Below are 20903 nucleotides of genomic sequence, written 5' to 3' on the forward strand. Positions count from 1 at the left end.
ATCCTTTTGGTGTCGACCTCGTAGAATTTTAGCTAAGCTAATATTTCTAGTTCACGAGCTGTCAATTAGTTATATTGCAAAATAAATTTTGCTCCCGGTCTTGAGGCTTGGACTAGTCAATCAACCTGAGCTTCCTCGGCACAACAAAAACAACAAACTCAAAAAGGTTAATGGACCGATGCTCGATGAGGAGCAAGTAACAACTTAGAGTGGTGTAGCAACTTATTTCAACACTAAATTTGCATTGCCTTCTTGTCACTGAAAGTACTTGCAATGTAAAATTTCACAAGTTAGCCCAGTGCTCTCAAAACCTATGTGATGCAAATTCGGCTCTTGAATGTGTGTGTATTGGGGGGGGGGGGGGGGGGGGGGGGGGGGGGGTTGTTACAATATGTACATTCATGGACCCATCAACGTACTCACAAACTTTCAGAATTAAGTGTGCAAACTGCATGTTTAATAGAAAACTGTAACTTGGTTCATTTTATTTACTTTTGCATATTTGGTCCTGCATGACTCTAGCATAGGAAATACACATATGGTTACAATCAACCGTTCATAATTTACATTCGGCTGTTGATTAAGAAATTTACATGTGGCATGTACCATGGCACCCAAACTAACAATACTACCTGACTCATTTTACCATGCAAGTAAACTCATCTAGGAATTTCGGATGATTGGATAATCTCCTTTTCCAAGCTGTATAACCTAGTTCCTTCACCGCCTTTGTTCCCCATCCATGGCTGATCTTTCATAGCACTCTGATTCACTCTTGTTATCTGAGAACTGAGCTTGACCTTTGAGTTATGCACATCTTCAAGTGTTGTCTCCACTTGCCTCATTGTAGGTCTTTCTTCCCCTTTTAAGCTTAAGCATGCTTGTGCAAGTCTTGCAACCACCTCAGCATCTTCAACTCCTCCTTCATGAATAATTTGTGTATCTAGAATATCTGACAAGCGATTGCCGCTCATTAGTGATACAAAGTGTGATGCTAGGCTTGTTCCTTCTGATGAATGAGAAGAAAAAACTGGTGTGACACTTGTCAATAGCTCTGCTAGGATGACACCAAAACTGTAAACATCACTCTTCTCCGTCAATCGACTCGTGTAGTAGTATTCAGGATCAAGGTAACCATAGGTTCCTTGGACAACTGTAAGTATTCCTGTCTCGTCTATTGCAATTGACCTCGAAGCACCAAAATCTGATACTTTTGCTATTAAAGTATCAGTAAGTAGAATATTGGCACATTTGATATCTCTATGGTATACTGATATGGAAGCTGCAGAGTGTAGATATGCAATAGCCCTTGCAGTTTCCAAAGCAATCCTCAATCGAGTTTTCCATGACAAATGGTTCTCACTTTTGCCATGGAGATGACAAGAGAGAGTTCCATTCGATATGAATTCGTAAACTAGTAGAGGAACTTCTGTCTCGAGACAACAACCAAAAAGTTTCACCACATTCCTGTGGTTTATCTGTGAAAGTATGGCAACCTCATTTATGAACTGGTCGATTTCCCTCTGCACAACAATTTTGGCCTTCTTGATGGCCACGACACGTTGATCAGATAAGATGGCTTTATACACCGTGCCATGCCCACCGCCACCAAGGATCCGATTATGATCAAATTTGTTGGTTGCTTGTTCTAGCTCTTCTAAGCTGAAAATCTTCATCTTTTCGGCTATATCTTTGTTCGAAGAGATTAACTGTTGTAGAAGCAGTCCATGGTTTTTCTTAAAGAATTTTTGTCTGATCTTCTTGGCTCTTCGTTTCTTGAGTTTTTTTGTGACTTGGGCAACACCTAGGAGTGAAAATAGTAGTCCAAAACCAGCAACGATTGCTATTATGGTAATTAGACCTGCAGAAAGCGGACATAAGATTGATTGAACAATATATGTTGTGTTCACTTCAAGAAATCAAGCTACCGAGCTCAATTTTTCAAACTACTGAATTGTAAAATGAAAATGTTTTCTTGGGAAATATGACTACTGGGCCATTCATAATGGAAGTACTTTATACCCTTCCTTTTAGTCGTCCATGTTTGAGTGATCTACAACCCTAGGCATGATTTGAGTAAGCATTAGAGATAACTAACTGTAAACTAAATATTAAGCGGTTAGGTCCTAGTAATAGTAGTATTTAACAAAAATAAGTTTCTAATATAAATTTATTGTATTTTTGTTCAGGGACAAAACTAAGCTCACAATAGTCGAGGAACAAAACATGAAAGTTTGTCTTTGCAATTATCAACAATGGAAGACTTCTATCAAAGGTGTTTTATGTACCTGCTAAGCTGATGATTCTTTTCTTTGCTGAGCATCTGTATGTCCCTGGCATATTGATGCATGTTCCATGGCAGGGATAAACATCTGGCCGTAAGCACTCATCGATATCTGAAGAGGAAAAACACAATGTTGGAACCAAGGGGGTTTTACATCGAATGGTAAAAACTAAGATAACACATGCATGTGATCTCATAACATTATAACTACCAAGACTAGGTAAGAACATACCAAAAACTGTTACTAACATACCTGGGCACCCATTAGCAATGTAAGGGTTACCCTCGTATCCTTTAGAACAGTTGCACCGCCTTTTTTCATAAATCTTCAAAAACATAGTAGCTATCGTTGTTCAAGCTTAAACTTCTAAGTTCCGAAGAATTGGGCTGGACAGACAACGACAACATGTCCTCCAACACTACCAGAACACTCTCAACCATGGCTTGCTCGCATGGATAAGTTGAGTTGAGCATCATATCGTTTTCATTTCTGTTGAACCAGTCCTGATCAACAATAAACACAGCAGAGGCGTTCATTCCCTGCCCAGACCGCTGTCTATGGGTTAACCATCTAATGTCGTCCATCACCATATACCTATAAGTGTTCGTTATAGAAAGTTGAGTACATGACATACTCCGCAAGACATACCGGAGACCTGCACTATGTGTGCATCATGTATCAAAAGGGGGTAAGGGTTTAGCCGCAGCAAGCTCTAGCACCTATAGAGACACGCTACAACTTGCGTCTATTAGAGATAAGTAAAGGGAGCGTGTACAAACCACCAACACACGTTGTGCAACGCAACCCCACTGGGTGCGCCCACGCGGAGCATCTATCCTATCGCAAACATAACAGAGCCTTGCATTCCCCTTTGCACCACCCATGAAGAAGAATCCCCAAGTCTTTTATTTGGCAAGTTTTAATATATATTTAGTTCAAGTTGCGCAAGCTATATTGCTAACAAAATTAAGGGTGGGAAATTTTAGAGATTAAGGTTAAAGTTGTTCTAGATCAAGTCGATCGACTCAAGTTGTCCATAGCCGTGGACACGACTAATTGAATATATTTATCCCTACGATGGTGCACCCATATGCCCATTATAGGCTCCAGATGCACGCTCGTCAAAACCAGTTGTTGGACCATTATAGGCATGAACCGAAAGATTCTAAATGACATGGCACTCCCCTTTTACATCACTAGTCAAGGAAAATCACCCAACAAACCCGTATCAAGAGTCCGGTCGAAGATTTAAATCAGACTCAAACCATATGCCATTATGGCTGGGATGGATAAGTCCACGACCAGGGTGCCCACCCAGCAAATTAAAACGTACCAAAAAAGGAAAATGGTGTCAGCTTGTAACCAGTGGGAAAAGATCAACAGTTTGAGTACCGGTTGAGGGGTGATGGGGGTAAACCTCTCCCACATGTGGTTAGTGCATTTAGTCTTGAATTCAAATGCCCATGATCTCGGGTCCTAGTTCGGCTCGAGTGGAACAGAACACCATGCACTCAAACATGGCTTCCCACGGCTATCTTCCTAACTTACTATCTCATTTTGCACATAGCATCATCAACAACATGGTGTATCTGAACCAGATTAACAGTGTAATAACCCAAGGTTACAATAGGAGGTTAACATGGTAAAACATAAATATTAAGCATGCATACTACTGTAAGGCAGGTCGAACAAGGCTTCTACACAAACAAGCAGGTCTTGCTAGGATCGGGTAAAACCAAGGCAATATAGTGGAGTGTCAAAAACAGGCTATGCATCATATAGGTATCGAGGACACACAAATCGTAAAGCTAATGCAAGCATGGGGGAGCATGGGGTCAGATATAATCAAGGGTGGCGGTAAGCCTTGCCTGGTGTCCAGGCTTGGCAGAAGACCACTCATTGCCCGTATCCCACGTCATCTTTGGATATTTTTTTCCTGCTTTTTTAATTTCATGAACATTTTTCCAATATGCAAACTTTTATTTCAAAGTTCGCATTTAAAAAAAATGGAACTTTTTTATGTCCTAAATTATTTTAAAGAAGAAAAAACTGAAGAGAAAAACAAAAGGCAAAAAAACGGGGCATCTCGCACAGCACATCGGCCAGCAAACTCATTGCCACCAGAGCACCGGCCCTACCAAAAATGTCGATGATGCATGGACATAGTCTCGGCCTCAAGCCGCACACTGTCTCAAGATCGTATATCGCCACCGAAGCCAACCAGAGTAAAACCTCCGTCCGCCACCTTCACTCACTAGTTTTGGAACTTGGCCCGGCCATTGATCTCTAGCAGCGAGAAGGGGAAATTAAGGAGGGCGAAGGCGGTGGATAAAGGTTTGGGTGGCGGTGGCTGCTTTCTTGTGAAGCGATCTAAAGGGTCGTATCCTTATCGATGTAATAAGAAGATGGATGTGGCTAGTTCTCAATCAACTGAGATTTAACGAAGCCTCACTCAAGTGATATAACATGCAAGAGAGAAAAAAAGAAAAAAAAACTAAAAAGAAAATTTAACAAAATTCTAATGGATGATGAACAGAGGGAAAGTTGGGAGAGCGGTGGTACCTTGACATCCGTCAACGATGTAAGAGTTGCCTTCGTATCCATCCGAGCAGTTGCACCTTACTTTGTTCACTGCGTCGCCGATGTAGGCAGCGAAACTGTTCAAGCTTATGCATCTCCAACGAGATGCAGAACGTGGATCCTTGACGACCAAGTCACGGTCGCTATCTACGTCTAGCCACCATTGCAGCACGGTGGGCATGCTGGACGGACCGTTACCGAAATCATCATTGACAAAATCATTGAAGCTGACAGTGTTCTGCATGGTGCCTACGAACCACTCGCGATCGACTATGAACGCGGCCACCGACGCACGGCTTTGGCCCGCGTACGCTGCCGCCGTATCGTCCAAATCCTTGAACTTCACCTGGTACCCGGGGTAACGCTGCGCGATGGTCGTCCAGCAGCAGCCGACGCCCGTGCACAAGGCGTCCCGGGTTTTCCCGTTGCACAGCGTGGAGCATGTGCTGACATACTCGCGACCCCCGTCGCTGACTGCGACGAGGTAGCCGATGAAGTTGCACCCGATGGCCACAAAGACGTTGTGCTCGGTGGACACCGCGAGCTGCGCGCCGCCGCTCTTGTACACTTCCGGCAGGCCGCCGTACCACGAGTAGTTGTGGTCGATAGATCTCCTCGCGCCGACGGCACCGTTTGTGTAAAGTGGTCGGAATGCCACGACCTTGGTCTGCACATGCACCGTGCCGTCCGCCAGGGAGATGGCGTCCACCTCCACGCCGTCGCCCAGGAGCAGCCTCGGCGGACGGCGCGTCTCGTCGCAGGTGAGGTTGAAGCCCTTGCGAAAGCAGCCTCGCCGGAAGCCGAAAGGGTATGGGACGGTGACGTTGCCGCAGGCCTGCGGGCACCCAGGTAAGGCTACCTGGACGGCGGCGACGGCTGTCGCCATGAGGAGCTGAAGTGCCGTCACCGTTGCGACGATGAGCTTTGCTTGTGACATGCTGTTGGGCAAGCTTGGCTTGGGAACGTGCTAGACAGCTCACAGTCGTACTAGTAGTCTATATCTCCTCCACAATTGGTGTAGAAAAACTTTGGTCTTCTAAGTTGACTTCAACGCCGACCAGATACAGTAGTACGTACGCGTATAGACTAGTCAATGTAAGCATGCTGCGCTCCCTATCTATATCTAGTAGCTGAATTAGTAAACGCATAGACTAATCCTGCCTGTCTAGTAGCTCAAGTGACATCTCAATCGTCCTATTTGGATATAAACTTGAGCTCAAACAGGGACGTCTCTTTGGTACAAGCTGGAAAGTCTATGCCGTCGTAAGAAAGGAAAGGGAAACGAGTGTGGCATAATAATCAGTGATTTGACAGTCTTGTGTTTTATATGTGGAAAGGAAATTCAAACTCGTGTCCAACTTGGCTGCTGTTGGTCACAGCATGCCATCCGAATTGGGTGGATGGAGTGTGTTCGCTAGGCAGGTTGGTTCAAGAGCTCGCTGAAGGTTCCCAGGCTACCAGGCAATGGCAATTTTGGTGACCAGCCGGCCGACAGCGAAAGAAAGAAGAAAGTACCTCGACGCAGCTCGGCCCCGTCTAGGCGCGATCGACACCCCCGCTTGGCCGGAACTCAGTTGAGCATTTCATCCAACACGTCGGCTGCAAGGTCGGGAATTCAGAATCGAATCAAAGGAACCCGTCAATGCAATCTTCTATCTATTCACGGAAAATTATTGACTCTTTAACGAGTTGCTCACCATAGATTCCGATCCCCACCGACTCAATCAGCAGCGAGCACCAAGCCACCAACCACCTCGGGAAGAAATTACAAGTGGTGGACGACCCTGCGACTGCGAGAGTGCATGGCCGCCAGACTGCCGGTCTCCTGCGTACCCACAAGCCCTGGCCGCGCCGGCCGCCAGCCGCCGTGCTGCCGAGCAGACCCCCCAGCCGACGACCAGCCCAACCGGTCAACCGCACTAGCACATGGATGTTATGGACCTTATGGTAACCGCCGCTCCATTTTCTCTGCCAGGCGCTGCTCTTTATCCCAGTTCCTATTCCGCGCCTTAAAGGCCCGGTTATCTCTACTCCTAAATCTCTACTTTAATCTCTACTTTTGACAACCAATCCTATATTTTGCCTACGATCGTCTTATAGGCGACCTTTCGTTTAAGCACAACTAATTTGTGCTGGCCTTTTGACGTTTGCATTAACTCGGTTAGATCGGCACTTTCCCAAAACAACGTAATGCATTAACTTATTTAAAATTAAATTTGAATCAAATCAGCAATTAACAAAAACAACATCATGCATTAACCCATTCAAATCAATCGACACTTTCCCAAAACAACGTAATGCTTTAAGGGGGTGTTTGGTTCTAGGCTTTGCATTGCCACACTTTGCCATATATTTTTATCAAACTTGCCTAAGTTTAGTTTATCAAAATGAGAGCCACAAGTTGCCAAGAGAGAATTTTATCACACTTTGTGTGTGTATGCCATGTGGGGTCCTAGTGTGGCTTGTCTAAGGTGTGGCTTGAACCAAACAAACACCTAAGTTGATCAAACTTGCCTAACGTTAGATGTGGCGGCAAAGTTAGTCACAAACCAAACAACCCCTAACTTATGCAAATCAAATATTAAAAAATCTCAATCAAATTGGCACTTAATAAAAACAACATCATGCATAACTCATTCATATCAAATCTTAAGAAAATCTCAACTAAACCCAAACTTTCCTTGTCTTTCAGTACTCATACCCAATCAAATCAAATCTTGCCAAAAAATCAACTATAATCAAAGTTGGCGAGCCCATTTGACGCCTGCATGCGTTTTTAAATTTTTTATGTTTCTTTTTTGGTTTATTTTTTGTTTTATGTTTCTATCACTAACCTATTCTTTTGTGCTCGGCATCTCTACACTTAAAAGGGCAGTATGTAGGTCGTTCCTTCCTTCAATACTACCCCCGCCATCAATCGGCAGTACCCCCTCGGTCCTCCTCCCACCGATTTCCTTTTAGGGCATGTACAATGCTGGCGCTTGGGCCAGGCGCTAGGATTCAGTTACTAGTTGTTATGATCCAATCCTAGTCGATTGAAGGATTATTGCTAGCATCGATGCCGGGACTACCGTCGGGTTCTTCGTTCTTACTCGTTCTTACCTATTGATGCCGCCTCGATCCTGGGCCTTACAGTGTGCACAAGGAATATTTCAGGTTTCTGGTCTTGGGCTCATGAAACAAATGGATGTTTCTCGATTCGTCCTGCATACCGCATGTTGGTAAACACAAAAATTATAAGAGAGGGCTGGCTGGTAACAGTGGTACTTCGGACACGGTGTCAGTGGCGAAGCAATGGACTAATATGCGGGGCATTGCGGTACCAGCGAAGCTTAAGGTTTTATTGTGGCGTCTCGCAAAGCATTCAATCCCTACCTTGAAAATTTTAATCATAGAAAGATGTTTGATGCCTTACTTTGCCGACTATGTGGTATGTGTGATTCGTAGAAGCATGTACTAGTTGGATGCACTTTGGCCAGGTCGGTGTGGGCTCTTGCAAAGGAGGAATTGCTTGAACATATGATTATGACTACAATCACGAATGCAAAATTTTGGCTAGCTACTATGCATGATTTGTTGCAGTGAGATGATTTTGAAGAGATAATGGTGACCTTATGGGCAGTTTCGTACCCCCATAAGAAAAGCTATCTATGAGCAGGAATTTTAGGCCCCAATGTCCACTCGTCTTTTTGTGAAGCACCACATGGTAGAGATCAAAGCCACTGCATGTCCACGGTGAACAATGGCACAACTTGCTCGTGTTACAGTTTGGCAGCCATCGATTAGACCACGGCAAGGATTTATGAAAATAAATGTGGATGGGGCGCTTGGAAGACATGGTGTGAGAGGTGCAGAGGCTGCAATTTGTCGGGTAATTACATGGGTTCATCAGCGGTCACTTCTATGAGCATTACCAACGTACTACATGTTTCACAGACTATGGAACCAGTTGTACAAATGTTTTTGTACAGAACACTGTTAAAAAATTCTAGTTTTGGTACAATTTTTTTTTATAAAAATGAAAAGAAATTAGAACACATTACAATATAGCTAATTGTTATTTTAAATTTTTTTTGAGAAAAAATTGTTATTTTAATGTAAATGTAACATAAAAATATTACTTTGGCCCGTCCAGAGCTTGGGCCAGCCTGTACCTGGTGCACAATGTATTCGAAAAGGGAACACCAAAGAATAGAAAAATAAAGAAAAGAAAACAAAGAAATTGAACAAAAACATTGAAACCGAATACAAAACCGGATCGACAGAAAGACCACACTACAGTCTACAATCGCATCTTGATATCACACAAAATTAGGAGCTCGACCGGGCCACATGGGACCGACTACAGCTGCAAGTGAGCGCTCTTTATCTCGCTCACAATAGGTATACTTTGCATGCTGGGCACGACCAAAAAATATAGTTCAAACGAGTAGGTTGAACGCTGTGTGACCGTTTTGTTCCATTTTCTTAGAATAACGACTTAGCTTTATTGATTTCAGAAAGAAAAAGTTCATATTGAAATAGCCAAAACAACTACCAACAAGAGAGTTCCCAAGTAAAACCAAATCTTTTCATGTCGTTGTTGCCAAAACTGCAGGAGAGTAGCCCACCCGAAAATGCGAGAAACGGAAATCATTGGATACACCATGATCGGAAACACACTTCTTGCAAGGGATGTCGTTAGACTAATACTTTGTAGCTAGACCGACAATAAACAAGACCGAATGCATGAAAGGCAAACACTAACAACCACTAGTTCCATGGAGTGGATCATGATGGGGACACCATGATGGGGATGATGAGCTAGTCCATGTAACTGTCTTCCTTATGACAATGCTTCTATCCCTGGGACACTGTCATACAGGACACAAATCTCACAAAAGAGGACTTAACTCTATGGCACACATTGATATGTGGCTCCCCTCACCTCCCCGGAGCCGAAACGGCTAATGGAGGTGATATGAACCACTAGTGAAGATTGGAACACTATCGTCTGATTTGGGCATGATGGGTCCATTTACACCAATGCCAAAAATGGTTTAATGGTTCTCGAGACGGCATATACAAGAGGCTCAGAGGAGAACTCGTATGTATGTGTGGAATAATAAAAGGTAAAATAGAATACTAGTCTCGTCTCTAAGATTTGCTCAAGTGTTGCATGATGGTTCCATTTTACTGATCATGGGCATAAGTTGGTATAATAAGAATGCTGACAACTTTGATGATGTAGTGTTAGAAGGACACTGTGTTGAACTCTCCCAGATTGATTGTTATACTAATATATCCTTTTGTCACAAGTTTATGGTATATAACACAAAGGTGTTAATGTATCCACAATTCCTTACGCCATGAAGTATCGAGTTTCATCATACCGGATGACGCGCTTTGGGGTTTGTCAAACGTCAACCGTAATAGAGTAATCATAACGGCAACTTACAGATTCATCGAAAAAGTATGACAAGGGACTAGATAGCTTGAGACTGAAATTTGCTCCGCTAATAGTGGAGAGATATTTTTAGAGCCCTCTTGGTGTGAAGGTATCCATCATCGTCTGGCCTGACACAACTTGACTTACTCACGGGGATTCCAGAATACGGGACAAAACCGATAACAAGGAAACTGACATAGTGATCAAGTTGTAGGTCATGGGATGTTGATAAATCTCACCTCGGGTTCTGTAAAGTATCGCAAAGCAAAAGTAATTGCACATGGTAACTACAGGTTCAGTCAATATTCATTCTTGTGGCTATAGGGGTCAATATAGTTGTCCACGTTTATGCGGTTGATCATTGAATAGGAGTTCTGGTCATGTCTATACTTTACCGGACATGTGGGGTCACACGCATAAGGGTCATCGTTCTGTTTAGTACTAGACGAATTAGGACCATCGGAGAAACTCGTTGAAATAGTTTCGGAGATATTAAATTTCTTTTTCGAGAAAGACTCAAAAGTGTTCCGGAGAGACCAAAAGTGTTTTAGAGAAAACCAAATAAAACCGATGCCAAAAGTTACGGAGGAGAATGACTTAACACCAAGAAGCATACGAGGACTTCAGAATTTTTTCGGAGTGTTCTAGAAGGGGCTAAGACACCATGAGCCAGCCTTATAGACAATGCGTCTACGGTGGCTGGCCGAATGGGCCTTAGGGACCCATGAGGTGGACGCCACCCCTAGGTTTGCCTCCCAAGCCAAGGGGGTGTGGTTAGGGTGAGGTGGGGCCCACTCCATGGTGCAATGCCCCTAGGGGGAGGGTGACTCTCCTCCAAGTCTCCTCCCTCTCCCTACCCCTATAAATAGTGGAGGGGGCAGCCCCTCTTTCGCACACAATTCCAGGCACAAGATTGCCTCTCTCTCTCTCCACGGGAAGTTATTCCATTACGCCATAAGGCTGCTCCACCCATAGTTCTCCAACGCCGCTAGGTTCTAGACGTTGAATTGCTGCCGGGTCAGTGACTACATATACCTGGAGACCTACACAGAGATCGAGCTTTCGATCTTCATTTAAGAGAAAAAATTGTCATGGTTGGGAGGTTAAAAATTCTAACTACGGGAATTTGCACCAACAATCTTCGCCAACTCTTCTTTTGCTGTAACTCTAGTTTGTAATCTAATCTAATCACCATTTGCATCCTTATAGTGTTTCTGGTTTTGATTCGTAGGATGGTTTTTCTTTTGTACTACGTTTTTCAACAATACAATGGTACTTATTTAAGGAAATGCTAAAAATCTGATGTCGGAATTTTAGGCATGGGAAATCAAACTTTCATCCCTAAAAATCTGTCGACCACTGTGTATTCGGGTCCTTTATTTACTCATGTATTTTTCATTTCGAAAAGAGAAAAAAAATTGTTTTCTTGTGGTTGTATGGTTAGAGGGACAGTGGTATCCCCAGCCCACCAAGGGTCAAGTCCTGATGCTCGCATTATTCCTGAATTTATTTTAGGATTTCTGGCGATACGCTTTCAATGGGAGGAGACATTCCCGTCGATGACGAGGCGCCTATGGTGATTTCGTAAATCTCAAAATGATATGCCGGCTTAGTCTCTCAGAGGTGCTCATAGGGATACGGTGTGCGTTTGTGTGTTCATAGGGTGAGTGTATGCGTCTATGTATGAGCGCTTGCGTCTGTACTTTGTTAAAAAGAATATATACTACTATGGAATATGGAATAGAGTACTCTCTTAGTATAAAAATATGTTGCATGCTAGCTTTTGTAAGTTACCTTGGCATCCATCGGCGATGTAGGGATTGCCCTCGTATCCTTTCGAGCAGTTGCACCGCGGCCGCTGGTAATCGTCGTCGTTGTAGACCACGATGCTGTTGGCGCTTATGCATCTCCCGGGATCAGTCGACAAGCCATCCGGCAGCCGGAACATGTCCTTGTCACGGTTCATATCCAGCGACCATCCTAACACGGTCGGAACCACCGTCGAAGCAGCAATCCTCTGCGGCTCCGCCGAGTAATCCAGCTGCAGCACGAGCCCCTTCTCGGCGAACCAGTCCCGATCGGCAAGGAACACCGCTCCGTACCTGGAGGAATCGTTGGGTCTCACTCTGATCTGGGCCAGATCATTGATCTGGATGCCGTAGGACGAGAGACCCGGCCGCGGGACGGGCGTCTGGCAGCAGCCGACGCGGAGCACGAGGCGTCGCTCACCCGCCCAGGGCCGTGCGCCTCCGAGCAGTACGCGGCGCAGACGCTGACGAAGCGGCCCGCGTCGTCGACGAGGCTGGCCACGAGGTTGCATCCCAAGGCCACGAACCGGTTGCGCTTCGCGGACACCGTCAGGCGGCCGGCGGACCACGTGCGGTTGAACTTCTCGGGGTTCTCGCTTAGCGAGAAGTTGATCATCCTGGTGTTGATCCGCAGGGTGCCGTCGAGAGAGACGGCGACCACTTGCACCCATGCAGCGTCGTCGCCGGCGAACAGCCTCGGCGGCTGGGTCGTGTCGTCGCAGGTGAGGTTGAAGCCCTCGCGGAAGCAACCGTGCCCGATGCCGAATGGGTATGGGACGGTCACGTTGCCGCAGGCCTCGGGGCAGCCAGGCAAGGCTACCGGCGGCGCGGCTAGTGTTGTGGCTGCTATGAGATGAAGCGTCAGTGGTGCAATCACGGCGCCGATCTTTGCTCTTGTGGAAGGAGTAGATGGAGCCAGCATCATCTTTGCTGCTGCAGATCTTGCTCAGGTGAGCAGTCTGGTACTCAGGTGGTGTAAGCGACCGCACTCTTTGGCACTTGGCAGAACGGAAAGTGTACACGAAAGGAAGGGGCAGGAATGTCGCATGCTGATTATTTACCCCTTTTCGTGTGGAAATGATGCATCTCTGATTTGCCTTTAGAAATAACGGGTCTTCCTGGGCTATCGGAAAGTCTGGATCGATGCAAGATTCACCACCAGACGAAATGTTTACATTCTCAGCCTAGATATGTCGTACTTACTTGAGTGTGGCCGCTCCGGATGTCAAAAGTAAGTAGATATGCACTGCGGACCTTAAGCAAGAAATCTCAAATTGTCACCAGCTAGCTAGGCGTAGCTTGCTTGCGTGAGTGCAACGGCGGCAAGGGATTTCCACGAGAGGCAGCAGTTTATAATTTCGATAGTGAAAATGGCATCTCATTAGATTTTCTTGGATTATGTGTATCCACAACAATATTATTATTTATACCTTCTTACTGACATTGTTTTCACAGATTTCAAATGTTGTTTCCAAATAATATTATTATCTGTGTCATCCATTTGTATACCAAAGATTTGTGCTAGCTCAATATCCTCACTTCATAGAAACTTCTTCTTGTTGTAGTGAAAAACAATAAAAGTAGAGGAAGGATATTCGTTGTTGATCGACTAGACATGCTATGGTGTTCTTTTTTTTTTTTTTGAGGAATTGGCAGTTGTGCTGCCCATATAGTATTAAGCAGGAGAAAAACAACAGAAACAGTACAGAAGAGAGCTTAACAGCAATAACAGCAGGTCATGGGTGAACAGGTACCACATGCCTGGCGAAGTGATAAAGGAAAATACTAATCCGGTTCAGGCTCCGGTTCATTCTCGCAGACCGACACCCAGTGGGAGGACGCAGTAGGTTGTAACATGTCCAACTTGACTTACGGAAATGTCAAAAATCACCTCCAGGCTACTCTGGTTGTACGTTGTGAACATTTTTATATTGTACTGTAGTTTATTTTTATGAAATATTGTAATTGAAAATGGTGAAAGTTTTATAGTATATTTTGAGTCTTTTTATTTTTTATAAATGGTGGTGAATATTTTTATATTTAATTGGAAATGGTGAAAGTTTTATAGTATATTTTAAGTCTTTTTATTTTTTATAAATGGTGGTTGATATTATTATATTATAGTAGTCAAAAAATATTATAGTTACTTTTATGAAAGTAAGAATATTTGGATTCGAAATCCTGACATTTTAAAATATAGTTAGTCTTTTAATTACTTTATTCAATTTTTTTAATTTTATTAAAGTAGTAGTATTATTTTGAGTCTTTGAATAAAATATAAAAAATATAATTACTGATACTATATTTTATTAATTTCTGACATTTTTTAATTTTCTTAAATGTCGACGGTTTTCAACTATATTTTGAGTATTTTTCAGAAAGTAGAAATATTGCATTACTTTTATTAAAGTAAGAAATTTAATTATTTTTGTATAATTTGTTTTTTTTTGTGTATTGGGCCAAGCCCAAAAGTGGGTTGGAGGGTCGAAACTTGTTGCCAAAAAAGGACACAATCTTCTTTGGGTTGTTGTTACACAATAGGTTGAATACAAAATAGATGCTTTGAAGAAAAAAATACATTCTTGCCAAATTATAGTACATGTGTGCTCTGTGGAGGCTTTCGTATTGAAACTAGAGATCATTTCTTTTCCGAGTGTCCATTTGCTATTTACATGTCGGCAATATCTATTTCCAGATTGGATTCCAATGCAGCAATCAATTCAGGATCAGATCAACTATTTAAAACTCAGTCTCCATTTTAACTTACCTTGGAGCACACTATTCTTATTGCTTGTTCGTTTATTATGTGTCACTGTAGAAATTTTGAAAATATGCTAAAGTCCAAAAATTGTTTCCTAATTTTTAAAAATGGTTGCCTGTTTATTATTTTTCTAATTTCATAAAAACTTTCCCCCAATCTTAAATATCTAACAGATTTCTAAAATGCTTACGTATTTTCAAAATATTCAAAACTTCAAATTATTCATAAATTTTGGAAAGTGAACATGAATTTGAAAAGGTACATGAAATTTTAAATATGTTAAAAGGGAATAAAAGAAAAAAAAACTAAAACCAAGAAGAAAAATGAGAAACCAGCAACAGAAAAAATAACCCGGTCCTAATACTGGTGGGGGAAGAAAGAACAGCCCGGGTGAGCTGGCCTATTACCGCGCGAGGTGTCGAGTTTGTTCCCTCTCCCTTGACCTATATGCAGATTAGGGGTTGCCGTTTGCCATTTTGTTGTATTGCCTATTAACGGAATGGGTTGCGAAACACTTTAATAGCATAATGTACGTCCCCGCTAAAGTTCGATGGGTTTAGACTGGGGAATTTAGAGACAAGAGACTGCTTATTATAGCACGCTTGGGGCGAAGGCAATACTTTGCCAAGTAGATTCAAAAAAACAAATTGCCAAGTTTTTTGAAGTGGAATTTGCCAAGTTTTTACTGCAAGGCACAGTTCCGCCTCACCTACAACACCATCCTAATGGACCAGGCCCAACTAACATGTGCAATTATTTTTTTATTTTTTTTGTTTCCCCCCTATATTTCTATACATTTCGAAAATTCTCTGAAATATTACATTTGTATATATTTAAGAAGCCGAATTATTTTTGTTGAATAGGAAAAAACATTAATCACACATTTAAAAAAAATTCACGTATTGTAAAATATTTGTTTGCATACTTTTCTACAAAAGTTCTTACCATTCAAAATACTGTTCATGACATTTAAACATGTTCACAGATTTTAAAAAATGCATGAAATTTTATAAGGTTAGTATAAATGTCAAAATTTGTTTATGTATTTCAAAATAATTGTTAATGAAATGTAAACATATGTTCAACTAATATTTGAAAAATGTCTGTGACATATAAAAATTGTTCACCATGTATTAAAAATATTTATAATGTATTTATAAAACTTCACCACGTAGTTAAAAAATGTTCAACATGCATTGGTAATTCAATGCATATATGAAAGATATTTAATGTATATTCAGAAATGCTCAACATGCAGTAGAAAAACGTTTAATGTCTGAAAAATGTTTAACGTGTATTCAAAGATGTTCAAAATGTTTTCGTCAAATGTTCAATGTGTATCTGAAAATTATTTTAAAATTGTATTCAAAATATAGTTAACATGTGCTCTGCAAAATGTTGAATGTATGTCGTAAAAGATGTTAAGTGTCTACTATGAAAATTTTCAAATTGTACTAAGAACATGTTTGTACAATTAAACCGGGTCGCTTAGAAAATTTATGAATTTGAAAAAAATAAAAATAAAAATAAAATACAGAAAAACAAAAAGGAAAATATAAAAAACAAACATAAAATAAATGTTGAACATGCACTTGAAAATGTTCAACATGTATCTGAATAATGTTCAAAGTGTGTACTAAAAATATTCAATATGTATTTACAAAAAGTGAACATGTATATGGAAAATAGAAAAAATGAAATGAAAAAACAAAAGTAAAAAAAATAAAATTGATAAAAACCAGTAGAGAAAAACGTAGCAAAAGGGAAAAGTAAAAAACAGGTATAAAACCAACCGCAAGGTTCCTAAAACCCAGTCCGGCCCTCCGTAGAAGGTTCCTAAAACCACCTAAATGGGCCAGCCCAATCACCAAATGCTACTGGCAAGGGCTTGATACGTCGATACGTTGGTGATATACCTGTGGTAGGATTTGTCTCAAAAAAGAAAAAACCTGTGGTACGATGGTTAGTGGTATCCTCAGCCCACTAGGATTCAAATCCTGGTGCTCGCATTTATTCTGAATTTATTTCAGTATTTTTAGCGATACGCTTTTAGTGGGAGGAGACGTTTTCATCGACTACGAGGCGCCTACGATGACTTCGTAAAATCTCAAGATGACATGCGTGTGTATATGAGCGCTTGCGTCTGTATACTGTGTTCAGAAAAAAGTTAGTGAGATTGCTCACACGCTACAGTTGGAGGCTCGGAGTGTTACAAGTTACGAATGCAATCCTCTGAAATAACTCATGTATTTTATTTCAAACATAGTACAATTGCAGATATTCATAGATACACATACACTTACCTTTATGAATGCACACACATACACTCCGTCCCTATGAGCATCTTTGAGATACCGAGCCAGTACAATATCTTGAGATTGACGAAGTCACAACAGACGTCTTGTAGTCGACGGAAACGTATCCTCTCACCAAACGAACATCACTTGAAAGTCCCAAATAAATCAGGAAAATGCGATAGTGTTAAAAAAATTGTGTACTTCACTGAGCCACTACTGACAACCCAAGTCTCCCACAAGTCCACAACATGTTTTACAATTGTGGCATAGTATGAGGTAGAGAACTGAGCTTTCGGTTGCAACAATATTGCCACTGAATTTGGATTGTCGATAGATTGGCAAAGTATGGATGGCCAAATTGTGACACGTGCCCTCTTTGCAAGAGGGTCCAAGAAAGTGGGACTCACCTCCTCTACAAGTGCCGCTACACGAGAAGGCTATGGTCTTTGGTCATTGACAAATACCACATTCTTGGCCTCGACACAAACACTTGGCCCTTGTTCGACACGGTTGAGACTTGGTGGGCAAGTACTTGCGACAGCGCCACCCCATTCAGACAAGCCAAGGCATCCCTCACCATTCTTGTCTCATGAACTATTTGAAACGAGCGAAACGCGAGAGTGTTCAAGCAGAAGAGCGCGCCACCGACTGCATTGCTTGCCTCCATCACGACTGAGGCTAGCCTCTGGATCATCGCCGGTACAAAAAAACTAGGGTCAATAATATTGCGAGAGTGATTCCCATGCCGTGTGATCGGGTTGCTTGTAACAAACTATATTCTTTCTTATTTAATGGATGAAGCAAAGTTTTTACCTCCGTTTAAAAAAATTTGTCTAATTATAGGATACCGGATATATATGTGCGCACTCTCATCTTGATTTGCCGGTGCTCTTGGGCTCGTTTTGTCTACATCAATGTAAGTTATCTAGATCACTTGGTATTTATACAACTTTGCTTGACTGCTTCGGTAAATTCCAGCATCAACACGAAGCATCCTGCACTACTGCACTAGTGCTTAATTAGTTGTTGGCACCGGTAAGTTCCAGTATATTATTATGCTAGTTTATTCTCCAATGGAACTACTGCACTTTTGAACTGATTTTTACCGCCCATTGATACCCCGCTTGACATCTTGATCAATCTGGTGCCATCCGACAGCTAACTCGAGCTAGTGAACATCATACGTACACGACTAGCTTTCTCTACACAAAGCCACAAACCAGACTGGTATATCTTGTCGAGTTTACCATCACTGATCAACCGTGCATCGATCAGAGTCCAAAGTTGTGTGAGTGTGTGACCATGACGTTGTGTGCATGATAGTTGAAGGGAGAAATTAGCCAGACTAATTCCCAAGTGGTTTGACTAATACGGCAATCCGGCCGGCTCTTTCTGCAACTCATACCATACGATCATCCGAACATCCACCAGTGGAGTATAAAATAGCATAAGATATACCGGAGCTTGTCGTGATCATGCACGCGCCACTAGCGTTGGCATGCGCGACGACGTTGATAGCTGTGGTGGAGCTAAACCTCGTGTTGTTTAACTCTTGGAGGAGTATTTTTATTATACTGTACTAAAAAGGCCAAAAAGTTTGGCGAGTAGAGCATGTGTGCCACGGTAGACACTGCCGTGATCCGTGTTAGGACACTCTATGTCAAGACTTTTCAACCGCCTAATCCTTCTTTGAAACTGCCTAATCCAATAGTATTTTTTTAAAGGGGCGCCTAATCCAAAATTTGATCATAAAGCTTTACTATTCTACTTGGTGTGATTCCACCGATTGACAATGCAAATAATTAAATTACGAAAGGTGGGGTGGAAGTGGAACAAACTACTCCCTCCGTTCTTAAATATTTGTCTTTTTTAGAGATTTCAAATGAAATATCACATATGGATGTATATAGACATAATTAGTATAGATTCACTCATTTTACTTCGTATGTAGTCACTTGTTGAAATCTCTAGAAAGACAAATACTTAGAAACGGAGGGAGTAATAAATTTGGAAAACATACCGTTTGTTTCCAAGCAACAAGATCAAAAAAATTCCGTGCAAGGTGGAGAAGTGAAGACTGAAGAATCGAATAAAGAAACAACATTGACGAATGACGACGAGCAGGCCAGATAAAGCCACGAAGTTTGGGAGATCCGCAACCATTTATATTAGTTTACGGATGGAGTATATGCATCCATTCCCAGATTCCAAAAGCCAAATTAAATAAATGCTTTTCTTTGCTTAGAGCGAAAGTTCCACATCACTGCATACAGTAGTAGTGTTGCTTAAGGCACACATGCTGCCGGCCAAATTTTTTGACCTTGTCAGGCTAGCTGGGTATGGACAGCTGTGGCGCTATTAATTCACACCTGAAGTTGAGACTAAATGGAGGTTTACAGTAGGTCCCTACAAATTGTATCATAATCTCCCCGCAAAAAATTAAAAAAATTGTATCATAATCTATCTAGTGGCAAACACAATACGAATGTTCCATACACAAATGCTAAATGACAAAATAAAATGTAACAGGGTGCAATCCGTAGATACACTTCCTCCCTCTCTCCTCCTCATTTCAAGAGCAGAATAGTGGATAAAATTGTACTCGTAATGAAAACTAACTTAGACTAGTAATATATGCATAGTCTATGTTATTATCTTCATAATGAGTAATAACATAGGATGGGGATCCCCTGACGCGGGCTATCCTACCATTGGATCACTGAACTGCGGGCCCCTCCAAGCATGGGTCCCACCTATCAGAGACAGAAACACAGGGTAAGGTAGGGATAGCTACGTCAGAGGATCCATGTCCAATAACATATGTGTGGTAATATGCAAGCGTTCATTTATTTAGATGCAGACTCATTTTGCCTCAGGCAAACTATCACAATTTTTTTGCAGGTCATCTTCAGGGCGTCCACTTGGATCCGTATGTGGTCGTTACTCAGCCATGTGGACCACAGGGAGCATATGGATTTGGATGCAACCGATGGGAGATGGTTGCACGTGATACTTACAACCGGTTTGGATGACGGTCCAATAATAGGATAGATGTTTAGTCATCTTTCCCTATTTTCGCTGGTTGTGGCAAATTTATTTTTCAGTTTCAAACTACTGTTTAAGACTTTGTTTTGGATCTGGATTTTCAATAAGATGGTTGTGTGCATCAAGAGATACAGAGGCCGGGGGTAATCCTCCTTTTCAAAAAAATGTTACGGTAACATATTATGTTATCACATGCATCACTCTCCTCATTAACTACATGCCACATAAGCAAATTTGTCTTGAGATGCGTTATGTTACTAGCTAAGTTACTCCCACTATGAATAGCCTCACATACCTTAAAAATAACATCGATGCCTAATGGCACATACAAATATAAACTCATGCACTATAGGACCTTAACTTAAGATAGATATTCAGGGGGTACTTACAATAGTCAACGATGGGTGCTATATTTTGCGCTAGAGGGTGTGACCTCATATTTTGGGGGTTAAAATTCAAATTCATGGAACAAATTAAGATATAATAACCTAGATAGATACTAGTGCACTCTAGGTCTTGCACTAAATTATTTATTTGAGGGGGTGGACAATATATATAAACAGAAAAATAATCATGTTGTAATTATACATTGCTTACATAGAATGGAAAACTGGCGATACTCTTTCTGTAGACCATGTGAGGCATCCCAGGTCACTGTGTAGTCTCATTGTGATTTTTCTTTATACCTCGATTTCCACT

General features: G+C 41.9%; 1 pseudogene; it reads right to left on the bottom strand.

The window, feature by feature from the left end:
* Positions 1-435: 435 nt before the first annotated feature.
* LOC125540016 lies at positions 436-13026 on the bottom strand (annotated as a pseudogene).
* Positions 13027-20903: the final 7877 nt, after the last annotated feature.

This window comes from Triticum urartu, chromosome 2, assembly GCF_003073215.2.
Source record: "Triticum urartu cultivar G1812 chromosome 2, Tu2.1, whole genome shotgun sequence".
NCBI classification, from domain to species: Eukaryota; Viridiplantae; Streptophyta; class Magnoliopsida; order Poales; family Poaceae; genus Triticum; species Triticum urartu.